The following is a 10,815-nucleotide window of genomic DNA, read 5'->3' as shown; positions in this document are numbered from 1 at the left end:
CCTTGTCTGTCCTGGAACTCACTTCGTAGACCAGGCTGGCTTAAAACTCATACAGATCTTCCTACCTCTGCCTCCTCAGTGCTGGGATTAGAGGCGATCGCCAGGGCAGATGTCAATATGTCTTAAAATATATAATAAAGATGAGATGAACTATTTGTTTCTTTGGGGTGTTTCTCCTCATAGTATAAAAACGTTTGGTTATTTTTTTAAAAAATCTATAATTGTCTGACACAGAAAAGTTAAGGAAGTCTGGTAATTTAGTAATGGGATCTGAGTATCAGTAATGAGGTCAATCTCTCTTCTCTTCTTAGTTCTTAAGTCTCTTTATGAATGTGTGTGGGTTTAATTTCTCTCATTTATATTCCCCACAAATACACACACATGTCACTCTTTTCTTTTGGGTTACTATCCCCGTTAAAGAACACAGTTGTAAACCTTTTATTCTTATGCATTTTCACATGTAAGTAAATCCCTTGTAGTGTTTGTGTTCAGAGATTGCGCACTGATCAAACAGTGGTGATGCTACCAATCAGCTGGCTGGATGCCATTTGCTTCACCTGCATAGAAATCCCTGTGGGTAGATGGGAAGGCCTTCAAGTTCTGATAGATGTCAGATTTTCCTTCCCACTGCACTTGACAGCTGCCAGCCATGACTGTATGCACATTAGTATGGAAACAGGGTCCCTCGGCCCTTTAAGTAGTACGGAACTTTTGGTCCTAGAACGTTCACATTGCCCAGTTCTTTGTTCCAACTTGCACCACAGCTTCAGGGCAGTCCAAGTACCATGGCTCCTCCATCCCTAATAGTAACCATTGGTACAGCTCTTCTGTAGGTCCAGGGCTCAGTGCTACTTAACCCTTAATACAAGATGGCATTGCAAGTCTGAGCCCCAGCTTCTAAGACTCTTGACCCTCTCCACAACCAAGAACTGGACCGAGCCCCAGGAGTCCTGTTGAAGAGAGAGAGAGGAGGGATTGCTCAAGCCACTTTGGTCAAGGTCACTCACAGAGACAGCACAGCTGAGCTGGTGGGAGCTCAAGGACTCTGGACCTGTAGCTAGGGAGCCCACATGTGACTGACCTAGGCCCCCTCTTGTGTGTGAGAGTGTAGCCTGGTCTATTTGCGGGACCCCTAGCAATGGGATCAGGACCTATACCTGGTGCAGACTCTGATACTCAGAACCTATCCCCATGCTGGTTGCCCTAACCAGCCTTGAGGCAGGGGGAGGAGCTTGGTCCCCCTTCAAGTTGATGTGTCAGGCTTTGTTGACTCCCTTTGGAGGCCTGCCCCTTTCTTAACAGACAAGGAGGAAAAATGGGTGAGGGGAGTAGATAGGGTGGGAAGAAAAAAGAGGAGAGGAGGGAGGGGAAACTGTGGTTGGGATGTAAAATAAATGAATGAATAAATGAATAAATAATAGAAATATCCTTGACCCTGAAATATATAGATAGCCCAGTGGAACCCTCCACCCACTAGGACTTTCATGTTATCTTTCCTGTCACCTCACAGCTCTTCTCTTTCAGTATCGACCCTCCTTGCTCTCTTGACTCCTTTCTACTTCCCCTGCCCTTATTTCTTTCCTGGCTCCTTCAGATTTTTCAGCTGTTGCTCTTCAGCTGTGAGACAGCTGGTTGATTTGATGCTTCTTCTACTTGGCCTTCCTTCCCCACTGTCACTGCCAATCCAGTGTCCTCTGTCTGCCTGTCCCTGTCTCCCTGTCCCTTGCCCACATCTGTCTCATGCTCCTTCTTTGAGACACAACCTCACATAGCCCAGGTGAGCATTTAAACACGACCATGCTGCTTCCCTTGCTGAGAGCTGTGATTCCAAGTGAGACTCACCTTACTTGGTTCTGCTGGTGTTTTCTCCATCCCATCAGCAACACTACTGAAACTGGTAAGGAAAGACAAAGCAAGAGAAGCCTTGTCTGGTGTCTAAGGCTGCAACACCAGATCACACAGCACAGGAGAGCTTCTTCCAGCCAAGCCTGAACAACCTGATTATACAGTATAAAATGGATGTGGGGACCAATTCCAACCATCTGGCAGAAACAATCACAATCTTGCCTCTTAGCATCAACCAGTATCACTCAGGTTTGTGCTGTGTCCCAGGGCAGCCTTGCCTCTTAAAACCAATCGCAGTCACTGAGACTTTGCTTTGAAAGCAGTCACAGCCTTGTATCTTAGCAACAGACACTACAGCAACTACCTTAGGCCATCACGAAATGGGCTCCCCTCTGGCTTATGGTAAACTATTCCAGACCCTTCTCAGTTGTACTGAGGCCTGTGATAACAGTATATCTGATGCAAACAGTTTCAAATCATCCAGGCTAGGGTCATACCCTCTGACTAGCACAAATCAATTGTGGACTTGGGGGAGTTTTCTCAAGGTATCTGTGGAGAGTTCAAGACTGTTAGTGATGACTTGAGTAGTCTGCCTAGCTGTTTGATTGACAGTCCTCAAGGCAGGCAGGGCACCAAGGAGAGTTCAACAGTTACCAATTAAGTTAGCACATGCTTTATCATCTTTGCTTATAGGAAATAAACAGTAGTAAGTATTTTTACAATCATAACTCAATGAACACCAACAGTGATTTAATAAAAAACAAAACTGACCTCAATGAGGATAGGCCTCTCTCATCTCAATCAAGGGAAGCTTTGTCAGACAGGCCTTTTGCATCTCCTAGTTCCTTCTCCTAGTCAGGAAGTTCCTGACAAGGCAGAGTGACTTAAGACTAGAGAGTATTGGTGAACGAGCATCATTTTTCTGTCAGGAAGGACCTGGGTGTCTTAGTTACTCTTTTTCTGCTGAGATAAAACACCACAAACAAAGCAAATTAAAAAAGACAGTTTTTACAATGTGTTGGACTCACACATTCAGAGGGTTACAGTCCATGATATCTGGGAAAAGGCTTGGCACTAGGAACAGCTAAAAGCAGTTAACATCTTGGCCCACAAACAGAAGGAAGATAGAGACCCTGGGAATGGCAGGATCAAGGATACAAGGGCCATATCTAAACATAAGAAAAACAATATACAGCAAGGAAACAGCCAACATCAAATTAAGAGAACCACAAAGCGATTCCAATGACATCAGAAATAAGAAAAGGTTTCCACAATCTCTGTATCTGTTGAATATAGTACTTGAAGACCTAGTGAAGTCATGATTTTGTGAAATTTGTGAAATCTCTGCCACATGCTGCAAGACTATTTTGCATCTATAGAAAATTATCCATTGTCTGACTATGTGATGTGGGAGTCCCCTCTGTGTGCTGTGATAACCATTAATGAAAAAAGAAAGTACTTTGGAGCTATACCAAGACAGAACCTAGGAAGGCAGGGAAAGCTAGACTGAATGCTGAAAATAGAAAGTCAGGGAGAAGCCATGGAGCCGGTGCTAGAGACAGATGTGCTGAAACTTTGCTGGTAGGCCACGACCTCGTGGTAATGCACAGATTAATGAAGATGGGTTAAATTAAGATGTAAGAGTTAGCCAATAAGAAGCTAGAGCTAATGGGCCAAGCAGCGATTTAAATAATACAGTTTCTGAGTGATTATTTCGGGGCTAAGCAGCCGTTAAACAACAAGCAGCTCACTCCCCCCAACAATTATGTGGCTGATTCTTCTGATATTTCATCAGACAGAGGGCTGATATCCAAAATATACAAAGAACTCAAGAAATTGGTCATCAAAAGAACAAATAATCCACTAAAAAATAAGGTACAGACCTAAACAGAGAACTGTCAACAGGGGAATCTAAAATGACTGAAAGACATTTAAGGAAATGTTCAATATCCTTAGTCATCATAGAAATGCAAATCAAAACAACTCTGAGATTCCATCTTATGCCTGTAAGAATGGCCAAGATAAAAAACACTGATGACAACTTATGCTGGAGAAGATGTGGGGTAAAATGAACACTCCTCCATTGCTGGTGGGAGTGCAAACTGATATAGCTGCTTTGGAAATCCGTATGGTGATTTTTCAGAAAATTAGGAAACAACCTACCACAAGACCCAGCAATACCACTTTGGGGAATATACGAAAAGAATGCTCAATCATTCCTCAAGGACATGTGCTCAACTATGTTCATAGAAGCATTATTTGTCATAGTCAGAACGTGGAAACAACCTAGATGCAACCTAGATTGAAGAATGGATAAAGAAAATCTGGTACAAAATGATGGAATCTTGAAATTTGTAGGAAAATGGATGGATCTAGAAAAAACATATTGAGGTCACCCAGACTCAGTGAGTAAAATATAATATGTATTCACTTATATGTGGCTTTTAGACATAAATCAAACGACCCTAAAGAAACATACATGAATCTACACAGGAAGGTGAAAGAGATAAGATCTCCTGAGTAAATTGGGAATGTGGGGTTCATAGGAGAAGGTAGAAGGGGAGAGAGGAGGAAGAGATGGAGCAGAGAAAATGTATAGCTCAATAAAAACAATAAAATGGAGTGTTGCAACAGTGGTGAATTATTATCATATTTATGTAAGGAATATTCTTGTATATTTGAATTTCATTTATCATATAAAAAGAATAATGTTTATTATTTTGTCTTGCATTCTATTTTCTCCACGTGCTAAGTGCTGAGATTGTAGGCATGGCCCACCAGCCTTGACTAAGAGGATTTGGGGGGTGGGTTCTATTGCTTTTTAAATTGATCAATTTGTTTTTTAAAATTTCATTTTACATTCCAACCACAGTTCCCCCTCCCACCTCTGCTCACACTCCCCATGCCTCCCCACAGCAGCGCACATCTCTTCTACTCCTCCTAAGGGTAAGGGCACATTAATTTGGGACGGGACCAAGTCCCTCTTCCCTGCATTAAGGATAGCATCACATCTCAACACAGAGAATGGGCACCAACAAACAAGGGTGAGCACCAAGGATAGATCCTGATCCCACTGCCAGTATTACCTCAGATAGTCCAAACTTCACAACTATCTCTCCACATACAGAAGGCCCATCTGAGTCCATCAATTACTGGAGAAGCCTCTATAATGATAGTTGGGGTAGTCACCAATCTGATAATAGGGGAAGGCCGGTTCAGGAACCCTCTCCACTACTGCTAGGAATCTTAGCTGGGCTCATCCTTGTGGATTCATGGGAATTTCCCTAGCACCAGGTTTCTCCCTAAAACCATAGTGACTCTCTCTATCAAGTTCCCTCTTTCATTGCTTTCCCACTCCATTCTCTATGACCATCCTGTTCCCTCATGTTCTCCTTCCCCATTGCCTCTCCTTCACCACCTCCTCACCCCCAGTTTACCCAGGGGATTTCATCTAATTCCCCTTCCCAAGGCGATCCATGCATCCCTCCTTGGGGCTTCCTTGTTACCTAGCTTCTCTGGAGCTCTGGATCTCAGCCTGGTTACCCTTTGATTTACATCTAATATCCACTTAGAAGTGAGTACATACCATGTTTGTCTTTCTGAATCGAGGTTACCTCACTCAGAATTTTTTTTCCAGTACCATCCAATAACCTGCTAATTTCATGATGTCGTTTTTCTAAAATAAGAATAATACTTTATTATATAAGTGTACAGCATTTTCTTTATCCCTTATACTATTGTGAGACATCTAGGTTGTTTCTAATTTTGGGCTATTGGGAATAGAGTGGCAATGAACATGGAATAGCTATTATCCTTCTGGTAGGTTGAAGTGTCCTTGGGGTATATGCCCCAAGTGCTATATGTGGAATATGAGGTAGTTTGAGTCCCATCTGTAGTACAAGTATTGAAGAGATCAGGATACAAGGAACCTATCTAAACACAATAAAAACAATTTACAGCAAGCCAACAGCCAGCATCAAATTACACGGAGAGAAGCTCAAAGTGATTCCACTAAAATTAGGAAGAAGACAAGGATGTCCACTCTCTCCATATCTTTTCAATATAGGATTTGAAGACCTAGCTAGAGCAATAAGACAACAAAAGGAGTTCAAGGGATACAAATTGGAAAGGGAGAAAAGTTAAACTTTTATTATTTGGAGATGAAATATAAGTGATCACAAAAACTCTACCAGAGAACTCCTACAGGTGATACACATCTTCAGTAATGTGGCAGGATGCAAGATCAACTCAAAACAATCAGTAGCCATCCTATATACAAGTGACTTGATTGGTTGAGGGGGAGAGAAATGGGAAGCTGTGGCGGGGAGGAGGCAGAAATCTTTAATAAATAAATTAATTAATTAAAAAAAAAGAAATCAGAGACATCACTTTTTGCAAAAGCCACAAATATAAATTCTCTTGGGGTAACTATAACTAAACAATTGAAACACCTGTATGAGAAGAACTTTAAGTCTCTAAAGTGATGTGGGAGAGTCTTCTGTTTTGTCTTGATTTCATTGGTTAAAGAAAGAAACTGCCCTGGCCCTTTAATAGGACAGGAAATTAGGTAGGCGGAGTAACAGAACAGAATGCTGGGAGAAAGAAGCCAAGTCAGGCAGTTGCCATAGCTGTGCTCTCCAACATGGATGCAGGTTAAGATCTTACCGGTAAGGTACCACCTTGTGGTGGTACACAGATTATTAGAAATGGATTAATCTAGATGTGAGAGTTAGCCAATAAGAGCCTAGAGCTAATGGGCCAAGCAGTATTTAAAAGAATACAATTTCCGTGTAATTATTTGGGGTGTAAATCTAGCCATGTGGGCAGCCGGGTGCTGGGGAGGCAGCCCACCGCTCACTCCATATTACAGAGTGGTGCCCTACAACATTAAAGAAAGAAACTGAAGAAGATATCAGAAAATGGAAAGATCTCCCACGCTCATGGATGCTCTTGCATAGGTAGGACCAACATAATATAAATGGCAATCTTACCAAAAACATTCTAGAGATTCAAAGAAATACCCATCAAAATCCAAACACAATTGCTCACAGACTTATAGAAAAATATTCAACTTCATATGGAAAAACAAAAAATCCTCAGAATAATTAAAACAATCCTGTACAATAAAAGAACTTCCAGAGGCATCACCATCCCTGACATAAAACTTCACCATAGAGCTAAAGTAATAAAAGACAATTTGGTAGGCATAAAATCAGACACATGGACCAATGGAATCAAATAAAGATGCTGACATTAATTCACACACCTGTGAACACCTGATTTTTGACAAGGAAGTCAAAATATACAATGGAAAATGGAAGTATCTTTAACAAATGGTGCTGGATAAATGGTGTCAACATGTAAAAGATTACAAATAGATCTAAATCTTCAGCCATACACAAAACTCAAGTCCCAATGTATCAATGACCTCAACATAAATCCAGTTGCTCTGAACCTGATAGAGGAGAAGGTGGGAAGTATCCTTGAACACATTGGCACAGGAGACCGCTTCATAAATATAACAGGAGTAGCACAGACACTGAGAACAACAACCAATAAAAGAGACCTCCTGAAACTGAAAAGCTTCTGTAAGGCAAAGGACATAGTCAATAAGACTAAATGACATCCTTCAGAATGGAAAAAGGTCTTTACCAATCCCACATCTGACAGAGGACTGATCCCCAAAATATATAAAGAACTGAAGAAACGAGGCTCAAAATACCCCAATTTAAAAATGGGGTATAGAGCTAAACAGATAATTCTCAACAGGACAATCTCAAATTGCCAAAAGAAATTTAAGGAATTGCTGAACATCCTTAATCAACAAGGAAACATAAATTAAAATGACTCTAGGATACCATCTTACACCTGTCAGAATGACTAAGATAAAATTATGAGGACAGCTTATGTTGAAGAGGATATGGAGTTAGGGGAACACTCCTCCACTGCTGGTGGGAGTGAAAACCTATACAGCCACTTTGGAAATCAGTATGGTGGTTTCTCAGATTGGGAATCAGTCTACCTCAAGACCCAGCTATACAACTTTTGGGCATTTTTTGTTTGTTTGTTTTTGTTGTTGTTCGGTTTTCAAATGTTGCTTGACTGCTTAGTCAATGTTTTGGAGAAAAATCTTGCAGTTTTCTGTCATAGGTGGATGGCCTATCTTAGACATTCCTCTGAAAAGACTTACCTTATATTCCACAGTCCTACTGTTTATCCCTAGCTATGTCTTCACGGTAGATCCTACACTCACTGCTATAATGCAAAAATTCCTGAGAGGAGATAGTTTATTTCCAAAAGTGAGTTCTGCCAATTGTCTGAGTCCCCACCTAGGTCATCTTAGTTCTGCTTCTCAGTTGGTAGCCTTCTAAGGAAGGACTTTTGCTTTGAGTGAAAGCGAGGAGAGAAGGGAGGCCTTTCCTGTGTGCAGGGACAGTTGTACAGCAAGGTTATGTTAGAAGCATGAAATCATGATAGTTATCCTGATACTTTTCTTATTTTCGCCCTGTGTTTAAAAGACACATTTTTCTTTAAATATATTCTGATTAGAGTTTCCTCTCCCTTTAACCTCCCCAGTTTCTCCCCTCCTCCCATAACATCCAGATCCACCTCCTTTCTGATTCTTATTAGAAAACAATAAGTTCCTAAGAGATAAAAAATAACAAAATTAATTAGAATAAGATAAAATGCAACTATCACATAGAAGTGTCCTTGTGGTAGGGTAAAGTGTCCTTGGAGTATATAACGAGTGTGCTTTATTTGGAATTTAAGGTAGATTGATTACCATATGGAGTACAAATCCATCTAAATCAACTCACAGAAACTCAAAGAGACCAAAGCAGCAAGCATGAGGCAGGCATGGGTCTGCACCAGGTCTTCAATGTGTATATTATCTCTTTCAGTATTTTAGGAGAACTTTTATTTGTATTTTTGTGGGGCTGTTGAGTGTGTGAAGAAGTGCGTCTCTGATTCTTGGGTCTTCTTGTGGGCTCTTTTACTCCTGTTCATTTGTCTCATCCAATTTCAATTTGATAATTGTGATTTAAAGTCTTATTCTAATTTATTTTGTTGCACTTTGCTGTTATCTCTTAGAAGCATATTATTATCTACTGAGAGATAGAAACAGAATGGATCCTGAAAGAAGGGAAGGTAGAGCAGAACTGGGAGGAGTAGAGGGAAGGAAAATTATAATCAGGATAGATTACGGGGAAAATCTATTATGAATGAAATTGAAAGGATGATTCCCAGAAAGAAAGATAACACAAAAGGGTCATGGCTCACAGAGATACACTGACTCATATTTTATTACTTCTAGGTCATTTGGGTATCAGTACTTATCCACCAACATCTCAAACCTAGACCACAGTCAGTACTGAGATGTTATTGCTTCTTCCGTTGCCCTCATTTACCTTTTGTTTCCATCCCTCCATCCCTCTCTTTTTGCTTTTGTCTTCACTTAATTTAGGTAGCTCTCGGTCTACCACACTCGCTCACCTGTTTGCCATTACTCCTTGTCTTTATCTAGAAGTTATATATTAAAGGCCTGTTTTAATATCATTCTTTGTAGTATTCCAATAATTGTTGAGGTTAAGCAATGTCTTATGTGGACTCAGTCTTCTATAGTCTGGCATCTTCTCAGGTACTCTTTATTAATTTTTTCCAGTTGAAACCTGGGAGGAGTGAGAATATGAGCAGAGGTCAAGACCATGATGAAGACACCCACTGAAATAGTTGTGAGCTCACCAACTCTGGCCAGACAAGGAAGGAACCAGCATAGGACCAAGCTGGACCTTCTGAATGTGGGTGACAGTTTATGGCTGGGGCAGACTGCAGGGCCACTGGTTGTGACACCAGGATTTATCCCTGCTGCTGGTGCTGACTTTTTGGAAACCATTGTCTTTGGATGGATACCTTGCTCAGCCTGGATATAGTGGGGGAGGCCTTGCTTCTTCCTCTGGGCAATGTGCCTTACCCTCTCTGAGGAGTGGATGAAGGTGGGCTGGGAGGGGGGGTAAGTGGAGGGAATGGGCTGAGGAGAGGGAATAGAAACTTGGATAAGCATGTAAATGAAAAAAAAAGATAGATTGCTTTCTTTCTAAAAAATACTCACTTTTCTCACTCATCTGAACATACATACAATATTTATTTAATGATTTTGTATATTGAGACATATACTAGATGATGTGTGAAAAGGAGGACATATTTCAGAAAACCTCTCATTTTTGAAACTTACAAAGCGTGCGGTGAGATACATAAACGTGCAGAAAGTGACAGTACCTTAGGGTTTTATGAACCAATAGCTACCGCACATTTAGTTATTGCCATAAATGGAGTGATGGACAGTATTGGCAACGTTAAGAAACAAAATGAGCAGCCTGACCAAGATTATAAAAACTGCCTTTCAAGCCCTGAAACTAATTAGTGCTTTAAAAGAGGAAGAAGGTATGCTAGAGAGGGTTTCAGGAAGCTACTCATACTCTCAGATATGACCGCATATCAGCAACATATAATTATTAATTCCGCATGATACTGGCATGTTGAACCACCTGCAAGGTAAAGTTGAAGTAAAATTGATGGGACTGAGTACTTCAAAGTATCATTCATTGTTAGGTTACTTTGCTTTAAAGAGCATAAGGTTTGTTGTTATTTTTGTTGTTGTTATTATTTTTATTGTTATTATTTTTCCTTTGACTGAAAATAGATTGTTTTCTCATGCAACAAAAGTCCCAAGAATCCTATCAAAGCACTAAACTCAACCTGGAATCCAGTATGCTCAAAGGACCTGATGCAGACCCTTGCAGAGACTCTGAACGTTGGCTCGGTTCCTCTAACTTCACAAGGGCTTTGATGAAGCTGTTACCAGGTGTGGGGATGTAGCTCAGAGGTAGAGCACATGTTTTGCATATGTGAGGCCCCGGGTTCGATCCCCGGCATCTCCAAAGCAGTTCTTTTAACCTTTGACTGTTCTTT

At 40.9% G+C, this 10,815-nt stretch overlaps 1 non-coding gene across 1 annotated transcript; it reads left to right on the top strand.

Annotated features, from left to right (window-relative positions):
• The first annotated feature begins 10,712 nt into the window (after positions 1-10,712).
• Trnaa-ugc lies at positions 10,713-10,784 on the top strand. Its single transcript has one exon. It is a non-coding gene; the product is annotated as a tRNA-Ala (tRNA).
• The last annotated feature ends 31 nt before the right edge of the window (positions 10,785-10,815 follow it).

Source organism: Microtus oregoni, unplaced genomic scaffold (genome assembly GCF_018167655.1).
Source record: "Microtus oregoni isolate MIOR12 unplaced genomic scaffold, Mior012 000050F_003, whole genome shotgun sequence".
Lineage (NCBI taxonomy): Eukaryota > Metazoa > Chordata > Mammalia > Rodentia > Cricetidae > Microtus > Microtus oregoni.
This window is presented reverse-complemented; position numbering and strand designations above follow the sequence as displayed.